The following is a 22,011-nucleotide window of genomic DNA, read 5'->3' on the forward strand; positions in this document are numbered from 1 at the left end:
CAGCAGAGCTGAACCCTGAGGTCATTGGGAACAGGGAGACTTCCCAACACCAGAGACAAGAATTTGCCTCTGTGACAAGGATGGGATAGTGAGTCAAAGCAACCACACTGAGGGACCAAGCAAGGAAGATCTTTTTTCATCTTGATTTGCCTGAAAGTAGACCAGGATTTACTGAGAGGAGCTCAATTTGGAAGACTTTTCCTAGTCCCTTGAACTGGACTTGAACACTGCTGGAAGCTCCCACAGCCCAAGGTGGTACTCTGCCAAAGTGAAAAGAACAGGGCACGACCAGGTGCAGGGGCAGGCATGTCTTATTCCAGCTGTCTAAATGCCACTGCAGGACATTCCCCCCACAAGAGTTCAACCACCCCACACACCCTTTTTTGTCATTCACCCATTTTATAAAAGCCCAGCCAGAGTGTACCAAGGCTTACTACAAACCTGAACTGAGAGGTTTGAAGAAGATCCTGGAGTCACATTACCCTCCTCATCATGCTATATTTTATTCAATATAAAAACATGTTTTCTTCTTAAAACTATGGCCTGGGGAATCTCTGAATTTTGCAACTTGTAAACAAACATGGAAAAGGTAATTAAAATGAGGAGGAATATAAGGTAATTAAGAGTAAGGTAAAGTGTATCACAGAGCAAGTGGAGGAGCAAGAGCTTTGCAGAAATATTGGATTTACTCAATTTGCACACTTGAAAGTGTTTTTCTTGCTTGTATGTAATGTAATGTTACTCTACTACATCAATAACCACAGAACTGGTTTCCTCTTATTTTTTGTCTTTAAAGCTTGTCTCTGCATCTCATCTTTAAACCACACCAAACTGGTTTGGTTTTTTTTACCCCAAAGTACACAGTCCACTGACTGCAGTGCCTTGGAATCACACCTAATTAATATTTAAAAATGTTTTGTGGACCTATATGGAAGATCAAGAGTAAGGAAATCTGGGATTTGAGATCAAGCCAGCAGAATTTTCCATTTCATCTGCTAGCATAAAAATCTTCATTTATCTTCTGGAAAAACCCCACTAATTTCCCATTGTCAGACAGCATGGCTGCAAATGAACACTGCCTCTGCAGTTGTTGAGTGCAGAGACTGCTGTATCCAGATTTGCAGCTGCACAGCCAGATGGTTCCAAGTGAGACACCTCATTGTCCAACCAATATGGGCTGGAAGAAAGGAGGAGTATTAGAGAAGAAAACCTAAAGGTTTCTTCAGAAGGAATTTCACTTGAGGGGCTGCAGTCCTGTTTCTCAGCTCAGAATGGGAAGTTGGAGTGACAGGACATGACCATGCAAGCCCATGAGGACCAGCCCTGATGATGGAATTTCAGGATGACAGAAGTCTTTTCCAAAGTTTAGGCAGCAGTGTCACCACCACAAGCCCCTTCCTTCACAGGGCAAAGAAGGACTTCCTTACTAACAACAAAATGTCATCACTTTGAGTGAGTATTCGACTGCTGCAGTGCTGGTAGAATTAGAATCTGCTGTAAAGGAGGAGGCAGTGTGCCAGCTCATAAAGCCTGACAACTCAAGGACAATTCCTGCTGGATTCGATCAGCTGAGGTTCAGAGATTGGCCACATGACAACTGCCACTTACCAACCAACAAAACAGTTATTTTTTCATGCTGATTTAAAACCTAGATGATGCCTCCAGAAGATTCATAATCAATAATACTGAAAGAGTATAAAACAAATCTGAACCTCCTTCCTTCAGTGAGAAAGAAATTTTTTTTCTTCTAAGATTGTTATGAAGCTCCACTGTCATTCAGGATACCCAGATTCCCTGGCTTTGACTGGTCAGTTGGCAAGGAGACCTGAGCTGTTTAATTATTTCTTAAGAAGGAACAAAATGACAGTGGAGCACGCATTTGGAAGGCAGAAAGGCAGGACCTAATGACAAGTTTGCAAGCTGCTGAGCAAAATCTGCTTCCTGTGATAACTGCTTGCTGCTTTTTTAATATTATCCATGATGTCAGAGACTGATCTGCACCCACAGAGGCAAAGACAAGAAGGACAGTAATTGCATAAGTTCTGTTGCAGATTCTTCACACTCTGGACTCAGGGAGGGACTTGCTAAAAGGCAATGCACAAACCAAAAGACATGCAGTGCTGTTCTCCATCAAACTAGCTTGTACCCAAGGTCCTGAAGGGCAGCAGCATCAGTGCAAGCAGTTTCAAAGGCCTCTGCTGTTTTGCATTATGAATGACAACCTAAAATGAGGTCAGCTTTTGTCTGCAACAACTATTTTACCAGACTCTCAGATAGCTCCTCTCAGACTACAGGGCTTTATTAGATGGGTGCACAGCAAATGAAATGTACCAAAGCTTACTACAAAGAACGTGGTCTCTGCTTCTGTTACAGCCGAACCCAGGGCACTTTTGTAAGTTTTGGTCTAAATGTCACATACGTACAGTAACAGAACATTCACAGTATTCACTTCTCTAACAGCACCTTGCACTCCAGTGTAGGAATGTAGGAAGTGAAAGAACACTGTGAAAAGTCTTCAGAGACTGCTAAGGTCAAGATTTGCAGGGTGTGGTAATGCTCCAAATCCAATTTTGATCCTTTCAAGGCCACTGCAACGACACAGAAATGTTACAGCATCAGTTCTAGGCATAATCTTCAACTTCCATGTTGTTAAACTTCAGCTTCCATGACTAAGGGTCCCATGTTCAGAATAACAATTGTTACAGGATGAGTCTAGTATCTGCTCTGCCCCACTGAAAGTAATACTTTTAGTTTAACTAAAAGCATTGAACCATCCTGTTATTGATGAAAAATACAATGCATGTGACATCCAAAATGGTGGCACAAGTCTTTGAGTTGCATTGCTGCATCTGCTTAAAGCAGCAAAGGTAAAAGCTATGAATCCAGCAGTAAGGAAGAACACTGTAATTCTCTGAAGGCCAAGTGAAGGGCAGGTTATGGACAACAAGGAGCAATCCAATTTGGTTACACTAGCTAAGGTAAAATTTACAATGGCTATCAATCCTCATGCTTTAAGGCATAAAATGAGCACCATCTGGGGCCAGAAAGAAATTTCCCTCTGTGGTACACTCTAACACAATTGGCTGTGTGTATTTCTACCTCTGAATCATCACATATTGGTTACTGTCAGAGACAAGATACAAGACTGTACAGATCACTGGTCTGTTCCAAAGCAGCAATTTCTGTGTCGTTCGTTTCCTTTGCAATCCTTACAGATTGCAATAATGTTATTAATGCTGCAACAGTCATTTTCCAATATATGGTAATAGACTCTCTGAAACAAACACCGATAGAAACTTAAATGACTCCAAAAACTAATCAAAAGCACTAGTCTACATTTTTATGGAGTCTGAGTGATCTAGCAGTTCTGTTTTGGAAAACAAATATCCCAATCTAATTACCTGTATTTTTGAATTACACATCAAGCACATTATCTTGCATTGAATTCAACAATAACAATGGTATGAAGAAAAAGAGCACCGACGATATTTAAAGAAGTAATTTGGAGTTAGGCTTTGAATTTATTTTAAAGAGAAGAAGTAAATATTGTCTTCCTGACTGAGATTTATTAACACTCCCCCTTTCCATTATCTGAACATTTCACTTGCCCTAAAGCACATCTGTAAAGACAGTGAGAGACTGCATACATTTTCTATATCCATAAATTACAGATGTTGCTCTGAGCTACTCATCTATCAGGACAATTTTGCATAAGAGTAAGACCAACCTGAAAATTATCCATCTAACAGAGAATATAGAAAATAATTAGTAAAAACATGCAGTCTGCAGACGTAAGTTGCCTTACAAGGAACATTCTTTACCCAAAGCTTTATAATAGGGTGTGACAGAACACAGGGAAGGAAATCAAAGCTCAAACAACACTTCTGGGTATCAAAACAAAGAATTTGATTCATCAATAACATTCTGTTGTGTACACACACAGCTATAACAAACTCAGTAAAGAGGATAATTTCAGGACACCTGTGTTGAGTAACTTACACCACCTAATACTTTCCAGCTAATAACAGTATGTCATATATTTTATGGGTTAATGTATCTGCTGTAGTTAGCCTACATCAGTGTTTTGTTTCCATGAACATGCTGTGTGCACCAGTGGAAGAACAGAAGAGTTCTATGTAACACAATATGTGATTATCCTAAAGCTGAAGTGTACAAAACAAAAAGGCAAATGGAGGACAAAATGCAAGCAGGAGTTTTACAAGGAAGGGTTTTGTCATCAGAGAGCCCAGTTACTGTATCTTAACCTTTCCACTTCCATAGGCAACTAAAAAATGAATAAATGCTGAGAGAACAGATAACAAGATTAAGAACACAGAGACTCTTCTAGGTTATATAAAATACACAACATGATTTAGCTGAACAGAAAGAGGGAAAACAGTACTTGTATGAGATAAAAGAGAGACGCACGCTTGAACACTTAATGCCAATCACATGCTCATCCTAAACAGAAGACAAATACTGCATTGCTACATTCAGAGCTGGCTGAATGGAAAAAACACAGAGGTTCCATGCCCAGGAAAATGTTCCTCCTTCTCTGCAATTTACATTTCAGAAATCATAAAATACCCTGGGTTCCCCCAGGTTCTCTCGTACCATCTCTGCAAAAGCCACTGTTTTTCCTTTGTTTCCTTTGTTTTGCAACATGTTTTTGTAAAGATGAAACTACAGGTTTCTAAGCCTATGACACAAGTTGTTGGTTTTCTTTTCCTCCTCACCAAAATAGAAATCTTCTCTGGAAGGAAGAATACTTCAGTTCTGTTCTGACTTATGCAAATAGAAAATGATATGGAAGCAGCTGTAATACATGATACAACAATACTTTAGGTTTGATTTCTCTACAGTCAAATGAAGAATGTCTTATGAATCAAGGGAAGGAAAATGAAACACACTAGAGTAGGAAATTATTAGCCACTTCTTATAAAATTATTTCCAGCTAGAAAATAAGTGGTTTATATCAATGCTTCCATCTCTCAGCTCCAAGGAATCCAATTAAAATTTCTTGGCCACCCACACTGCACCCATTAGGCAAGACTTTCAAAACTGGGTGTCTGCATGTCTACATCTGCATGTAGGTACTTTCATGTTCAGATTTTCTTAAAGTCTGAGCACCTAGTAGTCCTCTACAGACTAGAATAAGAACTGCTGGATAACCAGAGAGACAATTTTAAAAAGAAAAAAAATAAAAAAAGAAGCATTTATATTTTTGTTTGTATCATTGCACTGTTTTGGATCCATCTGTACAACTCTCAGGTGGTTGCAAAACCACCTGCTGAATAGAGACAGGCACTGCCTGTTTCAAGTGTGAGCACATTTTTCCCACCACAGAATTCCTAACCCTTGTGGACATGGGGAACAAGAGACCAGAGTCAGAATCATACTAATTTTCTGTAAATCAGTGGCAGTAAGATGCAGAGCACATTCCCCAAATAAGCACTTTAAAGTTTAGTGGTGCAACAACTTGCATTAAACCTTCTACTTAAAACATCACTATTTCTCACTCAAGTGAATCACTGTTCTTTAGACTTCCATACAATCAGCCTAGCAAGTGGAAAGATTCTGACCACTACATTTTTTCATCATAACAACAAATATTTTTGCTTGATGATGCAATCAGCAAAAACACCCTGAACCTTCTTTTATTTTATCTCTCTCTCCTTTTTATTTTTCTCGCATAGCAAGTAGATTTCACAAGAAGGTTAGTAATGAAACCCTAAAAATAACATTTACAGGAATAAAGTGAGAACCTGGAAAGGTAACAAATCATCTACTGTAAACACAAAGAAATCGAGGGCCATTTAAGTGAAGCAACATCTTTGATCCACTGCCTCTCATCACCATTGAAATCTGAGAAAATACACAGAAACACGTTGTGTGTCCCCTCAGGAAACTGAAATACAGTTAATTAAGAAACAGATTTTTGCCTTTTGATCCTTCTAATAATTCTCCTCTTTCTCACTGACATGTACACAGAGAGATAAGAGAATGAAGGGTTTAGGTCATTGTTGCTAGAGGCATTATTTTCTTCAACCCTACCCTCCCACAGTGCTATGAAGAGCTTTCAGCTCTTGTCTGTCCTCACTACTTATTATCCGTCTCATACGCACACTAATACTTACAAATAAGGAATGTGGTTGACCTGGCAACAGGATTTTCATTTCCTATTTTATCCACCATTTCTTTTAATAACATTAGTCTCGGCTAACTAGAGAACAGTTCTAGCATTGCAGTTTTGCATGTGTATAGTTGTACCAAGTACAAATAACAATCCCCAAACCACTCCATGTTGTGAGAAAGACTTCACTTCAAGAACATATTTCTGCCAAACAGGAGAATAGACCAGCATAATCAAAACCTTTTGTCTAACTTGTATAATTCAGTATTACTTTTGGACATTTTTTCCCCAATATGCTTATCTAGAATTAAAAGGATGGAGAATTATATTCTGCAAAGAAGTCTCTGGGCAGGCAGGGGTATTTAGAGAGGAAGAAAAAAAGGAGTTATTAGACTAGGGAAAGCAAATGACCTATCCAGGACAGACAGATATATGAGAAATCTCTGATCAATGCAAAGGCCCGAGAAAACTGATGTGATAGTTTTGTAAGTAAAGGAAGACCATATCCAGTCTCTCACAACCTTGAAAAATAAGAGGAACATTGGTATCTGAAAGTGTTCATTTGGGGTGTCTAACCTGAGGTAAGTTTACAAGGCCTTGATTTTTCAGAAAGGATGACACACATCACCTGAAAGTGTAAGCTTGTATTTAACAAAGTCCCTGAAAAACACAGCAAAACAGGAAGGTGAACTCATGTTCATGCTAGGATGATTATTTTGCTCATATTCTTTATCAGTCCCTGGAGAAGAGGAAGCTTGATGGGAGATCTCATGGCAGTCTGCAGCTTCCTTGTGAGGGGAAGCAAGGTGGCAAGCATGATCTCTCATCTGTGGTGACCAGTGACAGCACCCAAAGGAAAGGCCTGAAGTTGTGTCAAGGGAAACTTAGGTTGGATATTAGGGAAAGGTTTTTCACAGAGAGGGTGTTTGGGCACTGGAACAGGCTCCCCAGGGAAGTGGTCACAGCACATCTTCAAGAAACATTTGGGAAACACTCAGGAAAATGGTGTGATAATTGGAGTTGTCCTGTGCGGGGCCAGGAGTTGGACTTTGATGATGCTTGTGCATTCGTTCCAACTCAGGACATTCTATGGTTGTATGATGTTGTACAGCTGTAATGACTCAGTTTCAGTTTGCCATATGACTCAGTGGTCTCTGTGAGAAAGACAGCATCAAGATGCAGTTAGTTGTATCACAGGCAGCCTGCGCAACATCTTCAGCTTATTTTCTCCAAATAAGCATCACTATAGATAAGCTCTTATTGCTATCACAAGTGACACCCTGCTCACATTCAAACCCTTCCAGAGTCTCTCTGCAGGATTTATAGACAAAACCACAAAACACATTGCAACTCTCTTCTCCTAAATAAAGATGGTGGCAATCCCCAAGGCTGTTTGTGGAAGCTATTGTGGTGGGTACATAATGCCTACACAATAACACAGCACCTAACTTTGTACAAAATACGTAAGATCATTCAGTCCTTTTTGGCCCAAAGTACTTAGCAATCAGAATAAATATTTTATTTTGTTTGATTAATCCCCCAGCTCTTTCCAGTTAAACCAGGCTGTTACACATGTTTTTGACATATATAGCAAAGAAGTGTAGAACTCAACAACATATATTCCTTTAAACTGAAATTTTGTATCACCGGTTCTTGCAAAAGTGCATTAGAAAACAGCTAATTTGAAGGAAGTGTTTGCCAGTAAAGGCTGGAACACAGCCAGAAAGCTACGCTTTACAAAGATTTTAATAGCTATGAAATGTTTGGTACTTTGTGCTGAAATTAGTGAACAGCCTAATTTTTTCTCTGTAGGAGACTACACTCAAAAACCTGCAGGTGTGAGACCTGAGTGTATGAGCATGCTTGCCTACACCTGAAGCCATTTCCCCACCACGCAGTTTGAGCAGCACTGCACTGTTTAGGAGCTTTGAGGAGTAGCGTGTCTGTAAGTCAGGATTTTGAGTAGTATCAGCATCATACTGTGATGAACTTGCAGCACCACATCAGTTCACACTCCTGCCTGCCTCTAGACTACAGCGTCTGTTCTTCTCAGAGATAATGATTGAATTTGATGGCTATATCCTCCAGAGTCTCCTCCCTCCAGCATTGCTTCACACCTGAACAAACTCAAGTGTGAAATGTTTCCACTCTGATTTGGTAGCAGTTAGAATGCCATCTTTACAGGGCATAAAAAACATTCAAGACAGCAAAAGTTCAATCTCTGTACATAGTGACTCAGTAAGTCCATAGCAACTACATAAAAACACCTTCAATTTTTGCATTAGCAACATTACTTTAAACACAATATCTACCAGACTACCCATGGGCTTCCTTGCTGGATAAAGCTTTCCAAATAAGACACAATGCTAGCAATAAGTCAGCAAAAGTTATCAAAACCAATCCTGAAATAGCTACAATGCATAGTTGATAAGTCCTTACCAACATTTATCAACAGAAATCTCCCATAGGAATTAATCAAAAAATGTACACAAAAACTGTTAATTGATTAGGAAAATCGAACTTGTAATTACAAGCAAATTTTCCCTTAGCATGAAAGTTCATCTCTTACGTAATTGTCAGTGCAGAAGCAAACTGATACAGAAAAAAAACCCCTTGGAGATACCTCACCATCCCATTCTGGACAGAAAAATGTTCTCTGTACATAGGACATAACCACTAATCTGGAATTTTTTCAGGTCCTTATTTATAAAACGCTGCTAAAATGTCAAAAAAGCGCGTTTGACCGAAAAGCGTATCCAGTCCTTTCCCAACGTACTGCTGGTGTCAAGACTGTCTGCTCAGCACCTTTGTGACCATTTTAGCAACATCCAATGTCAGCACACAAATTAAAAAATAATTTTTTATTCAGCTGAGTCAGATATGGAGGCAGGGTTTGTAGAAAAGCCTGGAGGGCCTTCCTTGCAGCCAGAACAGTTGCCTAGCTATAGAATACTTGCCAGTGGCAGTGTCTGGGGGCAGGGTGTAAATCTAGGACAGCACTTTTGGTATCCCCAACAGTGCCAGGTGCATTCTGTCCTTTGACTACTTCATAGGTGCATCCACATGTTGTGCAAATGGCACTGTCACTCTGCACCGCTCCACTTATTCTGTATACACTATCAGACACGTACTTACTTACAGTCTTCTGGGTTTTCTTAAGAACTCCCTGACATTCCTGTTGTATGATGGGATTTGTAGGTTGCCAAAACTCCTGCTGCCTCTCAAGGGACAAAGTGGGCGCCAAATACAGAACTCAGGAATGCCCAATACGCACAGGACCATCCAACCGGATACAACACAGGTACACTCACTGTGAATGTGTCTGAAACACTTCTGACTGATAAGACATGTTCAGTGCTGCCCACGAAAATGTTTTCTCTTGGCTCAGCACACTAAGAAATGGCAGGACTGCTGTTGCCACCCAAGACATTCAGATACTGCTACTGCTACGTATAGGGGAATAGGTGGTGCTGCACTGATATTTCACATTCCAGCAATAGATCCTTCCTCATAGCTCAGCTCATGCCTTTCCAGCCGCCACCCATTAGTAGAACAAGAAAAGGAGGGAGCATGCCACTCCCTCGGCTGCATTTCTTGATGAGGCAGCTCCCTTTCTCCTCCAGGGAAAGTAAAGGAGTAAATGAGGCAAAAAGCATGGGTTCTCTGTGCTGGCCTGTTCATCTTGTTATGGAAGGAGATGATAAAGCTTGTTCCCCCAACACCTGCTTTTATCCAGGTGGGAAAGAAAACTGGTCATCAGAAACATGGATCCCTACTGAGCAAGGGAAATTAATTCACCCATGCTTATACCTGGTTCACCTTTTTCCATACATCCTTAGGAAATCAAAGGAGAATGATTTCTATAGGCTCCAACTGCTTATTACAATACTCTTAAACCACTCTTAAAACACTGAGCAGAAACCTCAGTTTTACCCATGACTGCCCCAAGAGATTCTTAGCTGCATTCTGGAATTTTTGCACCTGGAAAGCAGCAGGACCTGCTGAATGCAGATCATCAATCACAGAAATGTGGCTGCCCAGGTCAGGAGAAAGACCTTCTGAAACACGAGTACTTAGCAACAGACTAGAGAATTCAGAGTTAGTTAACTACCATAGCAGAAGATATTTTTGTTTAGTCAATTACTAGCTTATTACAACTAATCACTTATAACCCTTTAGTATTATCTGTTCTTATAAAATAATTTCTTTAAATGTGGTAGCCATCGCTATCTGTAAATGTAGTACTTAAGCATGGCACTTCTTTTATGATTTTCCTACATAGAGAAGGATTTGTATAGAATTTGTTAGGGTCTCCATCCCTCCTATAATCTCCTCATTCAAAATGCAGGATTGAACAGGATTTGAAGTAAGAATCTCTTTAGCACTCAGCCCTAAAGATGGTCATTTTAATAGTGACAAAATCTGTGGAGGAAACAGGTGAACTAAAATATTTAATGGGCAGGTTGTATTCTACAGAGCTCCACAGGGATCAGGTGATTTTACAATCCTATATCTAAACTTCTGTTGAAGATGGTTTAGAATTTCCATTTCAATAAATGCATAGTTTTTATCAGTGCTCTTTCCAAAGCCACATCCATTATATGGGGAAGCTAGATCATATAAACTTGATTTCAATATGTTAATCATTGTCTGGGAAAGGCAATCTCTATGACGTTATACAGATTATTCTGTAGCATCAGTAACAGACTACTGTGTAATCCTCAGTATCATCTTCTGTCCAAAACTTGTTTTCAAATAAACCACATTTTATAAAGAAGTTGAAACCAGAGATTTAGGGTAGTTTTATGCAACATTTTTGTTAAGGAAATTAAATAGGTGCTTTCTTTGAGGAGCTTTGGATTTGAAATCTCTCTAGAGGGGCAGTTTGGAAGGCTAGTCATTGTTTAATTAGTAGTCATCTCAATCAGTGTCTGGAGTTAAAGATTGACAGGTGGGTATATATTCAAGAAATTCTCAGAGGAATTCACCCAGTAACTGAATATTATATATATCCTACCTCACTTCAGCTTCTTCAGAGATTTTCTTCTTTTAGTTTGGCAAAAAAAAATTCAAAGTAAGCAGGGCTGCATGCTCTTCTTCTGCCTCCACACCTAGAGGAAACAATCCACAGCCAACTATAAAATCACTTCCTTTTTCAGTTCGCAAACTCAACACAAGCACCCCTAAGAACATATGCAGGTAAGGTGTGCTCTGAAAACAGTAATATCATTAACTAGGAAAGTTCAGTAAGGTCCTACTCAGGAATGCATACAGCTGGTCTGGGTATCAAAACTGCTAGGAACCAACCTCTGCTCAGAATCCTGGAAAAATCAGGATCTTGCACACAGATTTGGAAGCAAAGCTTAACTATCAGTTCAGCCATGTGGAGTTTTTCTCAGCTTCTAAGGAAACCACCCTCTCTAGCAGACTATGATTGTTTAGTGAGCCCACAATTACTACTTGTTGGAACAGCATACAGACAACAGGGAGAAGCAAACATTTAGTGAGGAGATTTGGGTGGAAAAAGCAGTTTGCCACTCACCAATTGCTAGTTGTTCTGAACTATTACTACAAGGAAAGACTCCATTAGATAGATTCTTCAGAGTTGTTATGCAAAACTAAGCCAAAACACTACACTAAGAATTACAGGTCACTTATTCTGATTTTCTATTTCTTTACAACAAATTCTTGTTTTTCCTGTAAAAATTGTAGTTTGCTTATGGATGGCTGTTTCAACCCACGGGAAAGCAAGCTATATAGGTTATCATATTGTTGGGATATGAGTAGCAATATGGGGCCAGATCCTACTTCACCTCACCTCTGGCAAGGACAGCTAAGCTGGCAACTACTCCTGCCCTGCTGAGCAAGAAAAGAGCTCAAGCATGTAGGCAGCAGTTATCTGGAGAGGAAAGGAAGGATTGCTCCTCTCCCTGCAACAGCAATGGCATTGCTGTCCTCACCTTCATCCTCAGAGCAGAGAATCAGAACTTTGCCTTCACATCTGAGATGCCTTAAGCTGAGATGTGGCTCACAGCAACACAGCTCAAAGGAAGCATACTGAAAGCAATAATTTTTGTATTTTATATTAATATATACAAGTACACAAACAGACCAACTATTTCTGCTTAAAAATTGTCTATGGCATCTAATAAACTCACTGTTAGGCTCGCAGCAGCCATGATGAGGAATCTTTCTGTTTAATTCATAACAATCCTGAAGAACAAAGTAATCCAACATCTGGGGAAATATAAGCCCCCATATCCTTAGCAAAATTAATTTATGTCAGTTGCAAGTAATTTTATTTTCTGGGAAAATACTTCCATTTTTATCATGCCAAAGACAATGGAAGACCACAGGTATTCCTCAAGTAGACTGGTTCTTTGCCTTCTGAAATGAGATTGGTCAATAAGAAACTAATTAGAACGCCAAGGAGAGTTGCCCAAGTGGGGATACAGACTATAAGCTGTATTTGCACCATCACCTTTTGCTTCCTTAGATGTAAATTCAGTATTCCAAGTCCCAGGCCACCTGCTGCCAAAGGAAATGTTGTTAAATCCTGAGTGACCACAGGAAAACAAAGAAGGGGAGATGGGAATGTCAGTTGCACAGCTTTTAAACAAATCCTTATCAGATCACTCTCAGGGCACAAGGCTTGTTCTCTCTTGCTTTATTAAGTGGAGATAAGGTGAATTTACAGGGAGTTAGCTATGGCTAAGAGGAAAATTTTGATTCCAGAACAAAACATAAAATCCTGGAGAGCCAGCTGGTAGGGGTACCCAATCTACTCTTGTATTCAGCAAGAAGGAAGATTTTTTCTTCTACTCACTCAAACTCCCCTCCCCAAACAACCCTACATGTCAGGTATCTAATTAATAATGCTGGCACTGGTGTGGAGGATGAGCTTGCCTCTAAGTTCAGCTCTGCCCCATGGCAGAGGCATGCTTTATTACTAATGGAACAGTTTGTTGCTGACCATGGTATATGAAGAGACTCCATCTCGATATATATGTATGCCTTGGTTAGTAGAAATAAAACCACCTCTCAAAATCCACTGTTGCAGGTCTACTCAAAGAGCCTCACACCTAAATACCAAAAAATGAATAGGAGAGAAATTCAGTAATACTGTGGTGCAACTAGGAAATGCTAATGATAGTGTATTTATTCTCATGGAATAAAACATTAGTGTTCAAAAAGCATACACAATATTATAGCAATCACAATCAAGCAGAATCAGAGCCCCAAAGATCCTACATTCTAATAGAACCATGTATTTACAAACACATCATTAAACCAAATATTTAACCTGCACTTGAGAGATGTCACTGAAGTTAGCTTTAGTTTTCTTTCATTCTGTAATTTCTACTTGCTGAGAAAAAAATGTATCCCAGGACACAATTCCTGTTGTTCCCCTCTATTTCCATTCATGCCCACCCATGTCAGTGCCTGCCCCTTTTTGTATTCCATCCATCTTGCTTGTTCCTGCTCTCTAATACCCTTGCTTCAATCTCAGCTCTGCTTGTCCCCATCCTGCCTGCTAACTCTTCTCCCATGTACCAGTCATTGGTCCCCCTTCCTCCTGCATCACCCTCCCCTACTTTCTCTTCCACCTACTTTACCTCCACTTTCCAGCTCCTACCCCTCCCTCCTTGCTCTCCCTAGTTCCCCAGGCCTCTCCTGGGGCTGCTGCACCCAACCCCTCCAACTCTGCATGCAGTCATGCCAGCTTCCCTTCAGGCTGCAATGGCAAAAGCTCTGAGAACACAAAGGGAAAATCAGTCCTGCACTGCACAGTGCCGAAATGGGGAAGAGATTAAAAACAGCAAACAACTCAGACCCCAAAGCTCTAAGTGTATTCAGCTGAGCAGGCACCAAAAACACCTGAAGGGATAGAGTTTGCTGTGTGGACAGAGAACCTTCACAGCCCCAGAGCAATGTGCACACACGTACTGAGGCTTACAGCTCCTACTCAAACATGTTCTTCCCTGCTCCCCAAACAGAAGGCAAGTCAGAAAACTTAACTCTTCCATGAATCTTGTACTCAGCCATTAGGTTCTGACAAGTCTGCCTTGCTGTGCAGGCAAGCTTAGATTTTCAAAGGCTCACAAACTGACCAAAAATGGAGAGCTTAACATAGCTGTATGTAGATTTGGATGGATGCCCTGGCAAATATCAAGTCTCTGCTTGAAAACTGGCTAGGGCTTCAAAAGCATAAGAGGTATGCATTAATTTCAAGACAGGCAAAACATCTTTACTCCTTAACCTTGTTCTCATAAATGGACAAACTTCCTTGAAACTCTCCCACAAAGCCACCTAACTGAAGGCAGCTGCTTGGCTTGAAGAAATTAATCCCAAATGCTTATAAATTCAAAAATTTGTATACAATTTAAAATGAGGTCATGAACACAAGCAAGTCAAAAGAAGGAATAAATTCACTACTTCCCATGGGCAGGTAGGCAGGTGCTCACCTCCAGGAGAGCAGGGCTCCTTCACACATAATGGTGACTTGGGCAGACAAATGCCATCACTCCAAATGTGTCTCCTGCTTCCTCCTTCTTTGCCCCACTTTACATACTGGTCATGATGTCACATGGACTGGAATATCTCTTTGGTCAGTTTGGATCACTTTTCCTTGCTTTGTACCCTCCCAACCTCCTATGCACTCCCAACTTCTTCACCAACATGTCCGTACAGAAAGCAGAAAATGCCTTGACTCTGTGCAAGCTCTGTGCGCTCTGTGCAGCAGTAACAAAAACATCTCTGTATTATCAACTCTGTTTTCAGCACAAAGCCAAAACACAGCCCTGTACTAACCAATGTGAAGAAAATTAACACTACCCCAGCTGGAAAGCAGCACAGTGGAATTTACTTTCACTATTAACACTGTCTTTATCTAAACCCATGAGTTTTCTAGCTTTTACCTTCCTGATTTTCTCCAAGCGGCTGCGTGGGGCTTAGTTGATGGCTGGGGTTAATCCATGACATGTCTCTATAACAAAAAGCACCAGATTACACTATCTTCACTCATAATTAGAACATATATACTCATCTTTTTAATTGCTTTTGCCACTTTCTTGTTATTACATCTACTGCAAACCTCACCTTTGAAAATTCAGCTATCGGTTTATGTCAACACTCTTTTGGGCTGCTGGAGGAACAGGCCAGCCCACTAGCTATTTAAACAGATTCAGTGACTAGCTTTTTCAAGAAGGCACAGACTGTGATTCCTACCAAAGATTCTCTATATTTCTTCTCCCAGGTTTCTTCAAAATATTGAAAAGGGTTATTTAGAAGATAAAGCATGTAAAGATATCTATATGTGGTCAAATTTAGCAAACAACTTGAAAGAGCAAGGAGCTAAACTAGGGTTTATTTTCTTCTTGTTCAATGTTCCTGTGACAATTCATTCTGAGGATTCTTGGTTGTCCACATACTAATATCATTAGTGTGATTTGATGGTCTTCAAAACAGTGCACAAATGGCTTGTCCATTTCAAAGCTGAACCTGATTATTTTGCCCATCTCCTCTTCTGAGGTATGAACTTCAGAGAAAAATGCAAAAACAACTTAAGAAATCATCTGTGTAGGTCACATGCGTATCTTTGTCATCCAGGTCTCCACAGAGCAAGAATTCACATCATGATTTACTAGAATTGTGAGGTTATCCACCATAAAGGTTTCTTTGATGGAAAAGGCATGTTACAGTAACCCAAAATTTCTATTGGTATTTATTTTAATGTGAAAAGGTCCATCTTTTAGGTTTCTTTGCAAACAAGCAAAAAAGGTTAGCAGGAATGTTGCTGCTTCCAACCAGTCCTCCAGGACCTTCATATTATCATTGTTATTATTAAAGGTGATTTCCCCTGACAATCAGTAAAACTTGTGGTGCAAGGCAAAGCTGAACTGCCACACAACTTTTTGCATGTGTGCTCTGCCAGATATTCTCAAGAATAGCACTGGAATATTGTTAAAGATGTTACAACCTGGCCAGTATTTTCCTCCTTCAATAATGTCAGCATAAATCTCAAAAATCATGAGTCAACCTCTGAAACAAATTGATATCTTTACCAGAACAGAAAAGATACTTTAAAACGGGTTGTATAGATCAATGCATCCATTAGAATGGGTCACAAGAACCTGTTCATAACTTTCTGTTGTAAAGGATGTCACGAGATTAAATAGCCTAAAACCAAACAAAAATTACCAAAGATTCACCTCATTATCTTTCTGAGACAGTTTCTGTTCAAACAACACAGGATATTTCAGCAACCTCTACAGTACTGTGAAGGTTATGAAGGTTCTGTGAAAGTAGTGCAAATAAAAAAAATAAATGAATAAAACATTTCCAGTAAAATGGAATTCTCTTTACTCAAACTTTCCTTCGTCAAACTTTTTAAAAATAGGTTATAAAGTCTCCTAATTATAGAGTACTGAACCTCATTCAGTCAATCACAGCTCTGGATCCTCTCAGAATAAATACTACACTACTGATAAATGTACAATATTCTTCTTAATATCATTTAGCTCCTTATATGAGCAAGGGCATAACTAAGGTGCTTGATGCTGATCTATGCAGAATACTCATGTTTAAAGAAGTCACTGTCAATATTTCACATTGCTGGGTGAAGCGTAACGAACACTAATGAAGAATTTTGTCATGGTTTTCTAAAGAAGTCTAATAGCCTGGGAATCCTGACACTGAACACATTAGTTCATTCAAATCTTGTTTTCCAGTCCTTCACCTCACCTACTCACCTTTCATTCTAGTCAGAGAAGTTAATCTATTTTTTCCTCTATCAAATATGTAATCGCTCTACTCTCAGGAGTCTGTTTCATGAATCCAGACTATTCATACACTCACAAGTACCTACCTGGAGGAGGCAAAGCAAAACAGACAGCATCCAGTACCATACTTACACAATGCATCAAGAAAACAGGACATTAAAATTACATATTCTCATTTGTTCAACACAGTAATTTTACGTCCAACTATTAGTGTTTTTACATCCTGTAGTATAGTTATATGTGCTTCTGTGATGCACATAATCCTCTTCCCTTTAGGAAGCTCCAGGAAACACACTTGTTGATTCACATCAGAGCAGAACATTATTAAATAAAACAAGTATTTGTGTGTAATGTGCAACAAGAAGCAAGTAAAGTGGATCCCAAAAGAGCATCTTGCTTATTTTTTCATCTCTAGTTTTGCTGAGTTTATTTAAAATGCTTCCCAGATACAAGAGATCTCACAGCACAGCTATTACACTTTGTGCATGCCATTCAAATTAGGTAATAAAACCTACTAAGTAGTAAGATTCTAAGTCTCAGTATTTGGTATTGCACAAGGACTCTAAAATAGCTTTTTTATGATACTTGAATGAGATGAACAGAATAACCCAATAAATATACAAAAGGGGTAGCTCTTGGTAGCTCTGTCCTACTTTTAATACTTTAACAGCAATGCTATTCTCTACCTCCCCTGTAGCAGATTGCAGTTTTCTCCCTTCTTTGTAGCATGGCTAATAGGTTCTGGGTTAGAGCAGCTTAGACCTCAGGCTACTAGTATGTTGAAATCAATTATGCAAAGCCCATTCATTTTGATACAATGTACTAAACTGCTGCTGTCACCGCAGTAGAATGGCTGCTCAGATTGTTGTTTTGGATTTCTCCCCCTTTTCCTTTTTTATCAATACAATGTCTTCAACCTTTGGCAAAGTTGGTGTTCTGTACTGAATATACTGCCTCCTACCTAGGATGCAGTGCCCACTTCAAGATGAATCAAAACCAGCTTGAAATTTAGAAGCAATGAAAGCTTAAAACATGAATTCTGTGCGCAATAAGATTAAGAACACCATTCATTCAGTATATCAAATTACGAATTTGGTTACAAATCACTATTCTAAGATAAAAGAAAGAAAATTCACTGAAAGTGTAAGAACTGCAAAAATTAAGAAGATATCTAACTTTTGTTTTTAAATGGATAGGCAATGTGTGTATTAACAAGGTACTGAGATATAATTATTTCCATACAAATTTAGGATACAAATGGATACCTTATAGTACTTAAAAGTGAAAATGCATTAGCTGTCTCAGATTGTCAAATTCATTTTTCTGACAATTATCCATTTGAATGGCAATCATCATTCTCACGTGAAAATATTATTTGTAATAACAGAAAAAGGAACAATAGTAAAAAAAAAAATTAAAACATTCACAAGAGACATTGTGACTATATACATTACATTTTTAAAAATACAACCAGAACAACCTACTATTTCAAAGGCACTGTAGGTGGACTTCTCAAGGTAATTTTCAACTTGCAACACTGGTAAGAAACTCTTTAATTTTTTTAAAAAAGTGAACCTGTCTCTGTCAGTTTTGTATGCCAAGTCAGCTCAGCATCGGGTGAGATGGGAAGCAGAAAGGAGGAGGGAGCAGGACTACCCTTCTTGGCAATTGCAAACCAGTTCATTGGCACAGCCAACTCACACAACCTTCACATTCTACCTTACTAAAGGCTGTGAAAAATGACATGAAAATACACTAAAGCCACTAATCATAATAAACTTAAAATTCACCATTCAACATTACATTTTACTCATAAAATAACAGACCTTAGAACTCTTTGAGCCCACGAAAGAAGTAAAAAGTTAGTAGCTAAAGAATCCTGAGTGGCTTATATGTTGCCAGGGAGATAAATTCAAAGAGAAACAGGAAACAATGCTTCAGTCTATAAATGTGAGATACTAATGTGGAAGGAGGAGCATAACATTCAACTTGCAGATCCCGAGTTTATACAAAGAACCACAAACAAAGGGTACACAAGAACACCTCAGGAGGGCTGCTGAAAACAAAGTACAAGCACTTCACTACGAAACTGAGTGTGTATTTCCAGGTACATTATTTCTGACAGCAAAGTCAATATCAAAAGTATCTGAGTTCCCTGAGCCGTTCTGCATCTGTTCTTCTTCATGTCTCCATATACAGCCCAGTGTTCCCTGCAAGGTGCCAATGTGACTGAAACGTCCCAGATTAAAATAGAGAAAACCCCCTTCTAATTAGACTCAATAACTGTGACATAAATACTTTCCAATAGTAAGAATGATACAGCACTTGAATACAGAAAAGGGAAATGCTCAAACTAAGTCATGCATCACATAGTGAAAGGCTGCAAAGTTAAAGAGCAGTTTCTCTCTAAATGTACAGTCCGGAGTTTCAAAGATTTTGTTTCTAAATGCCTCTTGGACAGACGAGCACGCAGTGTAATTATTCTGAGCCTAAGTTACTCCTTCACAAGGGTTCTTGTGAGCCAACAAAGAGAAAGCACACCAGCTAGGTGTAAAAGGATCACCCAGCCACACCATGAGCTTGGACACTGCCAGTTGCAACCATCCTAAAAGTTACACAGAGTGTAGGAAAGAAAGAAGGTACAACAGGCCACAGGAGAGCATTGTCCACTGCAAACACTGTGGGAATGTAAACACAGTGCAGCATAAATGCTGTGGGTGTTGGCAGAAAGCAGCTCTGCTGCTGGGGGACCAGCCTGCCAGCACTGCAAAACTTGTTCCTTTCCCATCTCCCAGCCTCCCCCAAACCCTTTCAATTCAATCTCAAACTGCAATGATCATTAAAAACAATGAGTACGTCTGGCGCAAGCAAACGTGCCTTGACTACCAACGATTCATTAAGTACCTGGCACTGGATCCATAATATGGGATTCTGACATGGAAAGAAAAGCTTTAGAGCTCATTCAAAAGTACGAGGTTTACATATAAAAGACTTAGAAGGTGCGTATTTGTATAAGAAGTAAGAGAAGGCTAAGTCCTTTGTTGTGATGTTGATAGTTTCATCCCCTGCATAAGCTGATTTTTCTATTTAGATACCACCTTTTCCAAATCACAGATAAATTAACTCAACTTTAGTTAATGTGGTAATGATTTGTAGTGAGTGGCAGAAATTCCCCTGTAATTATGCATGAATTGATGTGTGATTTTCTAATGAGCTTAAGTGAAGAAATCATCATTTTGTGATAAATGCTTTATTTCTTAAAATGCTTGTAACACATTTCTAATAAATTTAATCAAGCAACTCGCACTCATGTAACATTTACAATTATTAAGTGTGCAGTCTTTTACACTGCCTTATCGCTTTGGCTGATTGCTGTGTGTTAAAGTTTAGCATTTCATAAACATGGTTACACCAACCATTATGTTATTTTTGCTCAGAACCATGAATTATTTCAATTTGAAGTTAATTTACATTCTGTACAAGCTTTGTGCCTCAAAGGCAAAATTCTTTTGCCATTTACAAATAGATGTGTGCATTAGGAAATGAAATTAAGTGCTTCTACCTTTCTGGACACATCTTGTCCTTCAACATGTCATGTAAGGGACAGCAAAGTCTCAGTATAGTAAATTTATTACTGGATTCCAAATTTAAAAGAATTCCCAGAGTACCACTTCTTCATCCCACTGAAGATTAGCTACTCCAATTCTGCCAACTCTCCTGCGCTGAAAACCAGTACATATTCAACCTGGTAGCAGAGCTGAATTTCTGTGGAGGATGGAGAGTCAGAAGGCCTCCTAAGATGACCAGAAATCACCTTATCCTGTGGTCTCTTAGCTAGGTAAATTTTAGCTCAGACCTTTCCTCCTATAGCAAGCTGATACAGTGAATAGATGACCTAAGGGGAGTCACAGTTCTAGAGATTTCTATGAGTTGCCCCATCTTTAAAGACTGGAAATTGGACACTGCCTGCAACTCCACACATCCAGGTGCTGGAAACTCAGCTATCCCAAGTGTACCATATGGGTTAGCAACTTCCTAATAGGAGATCTGCCTGGCCAAGGGGAGCCTCCAGCTCTGCTGTGCTTCCTCACACTCTCTTCAACAACCTCTTATTAGAGCTTCTGAAGAAAAAGGTAAAGAGGAAACTTTTCTCAGCATTCCACATCTGTAACTAATTTTTTTATTCATTTCTCACTACAAATGAAAACCTCATGTAAAAGGAATATTAAACTTGAGATGTTGAAGGAGGCCAGTTTTAAATGCAGAATCAGTGTTAAATGGTACCAGTAGTAAATCTCAAATTCCTTACTCTAGTGCTGTCCCTAGAGCTGGAAAATGTATTTCCAAGAATCAAACATTAGCACCTCAGAAGAGAAGATCTAACATTTCATAGATGCATATACACAAATTTTTATTTTGATGAAAGGGTGGTTTGAAGCCTTTTAAATTTCAGTTGACATGTAGAATATAATCTAAAAATAAATCCATCCTGCTATCTCAAGAACAATAAGAAAGAATCTTGGAATAACTGCTTGAGCACACTGGAACACGTAATTAATGCATAAATATCAGTGAATACACTGATTTTGGTTTGAGCTAACTTATCAGTGTACCCAAGTTGCAATAGTCTACACCCAAAAGGATTTTATTAGATCGATTCCCTTCAAATACATAGAAGAATTGTAGCACAAGCATATCTTAGCAAGTTTCTCTCTTAAGAACCTCTATATTGTAGCTGTGACTAAATCCATCTAGATTATAATCTTTCAATCTTCCCACCTGTTCTCATAAGAGGTCAAAAAGGAAAGTGACAGTGACAAACTGAAATCCTCTTCCTTGAGCAGGTATTCATTACTCCCTCATCCTCACAGGCATTTTTAAAGTTTTTTCCCCCACTGGTATGAAGTTCAGTCACAGAAGTCAGAATCAAGCTTCAGACTACTCTGTTCTGCCAACATGTTATTACTAAATTTTGTCCTCCCACAGCCTGAATGTATCTCACAGCCTAATTCAAATCATTTAATCATCTTCCTTCAAATATCCAAACTCCTCCTCATCTCAGTTATGCTCCCTGATTTTGTATTTCTTAAAGTTTTT

At 39.2% G+C, this 22,011-nt stretch overlaps 1 long non-coding RNA gene across 12 annotated transcripts in view; it reads right to left on the minus strand.

Moving 5' to 3' along the window:
- The window catches only part of LOC111927824 (uncharacterized), a 201,906-nt gene that overhangs the window by 26,874 nt on the left and 153,021 nt on the right, over nt 1-22,011 (minus strand). For 5 of the 12 annotated variants that reach the window (XR_015287554.1, XR_015287543.1, XR_015287547.1 and 2 more), the window contains one exon: nt 2,464-2,588. The exons of 4 other annotated variants lie outside the window; for them this stretch is intronic. This is a non-coding gene — a long non-coding RNA (uncharacterized LOC111927824). Of the gene's footprint in view, nt 1-2,463; nt 2,589-6,762; nt 7,288-11,150; nt 11,245-22,011 lie in introns of those variants that run through there. 3 more of the 12 variants (XR_015287540.1, XR_015287552.1, XR_015287544.1) reach the window with 3 other exon arrangements.

Source organism: Cyanistes caeruleus, chromosome 5, assembly GCF_971803275.1.
Source record: "Cyanistes caeruleus chromosome 5, bCyaCae1.hap1.1, whole genome shotgun sequence".
NCBI lineage: Eukaryota > Metazoa > Chordata > Aves > Passeriformes > Paridae > Cyanistes > Cyanistes caeruleus.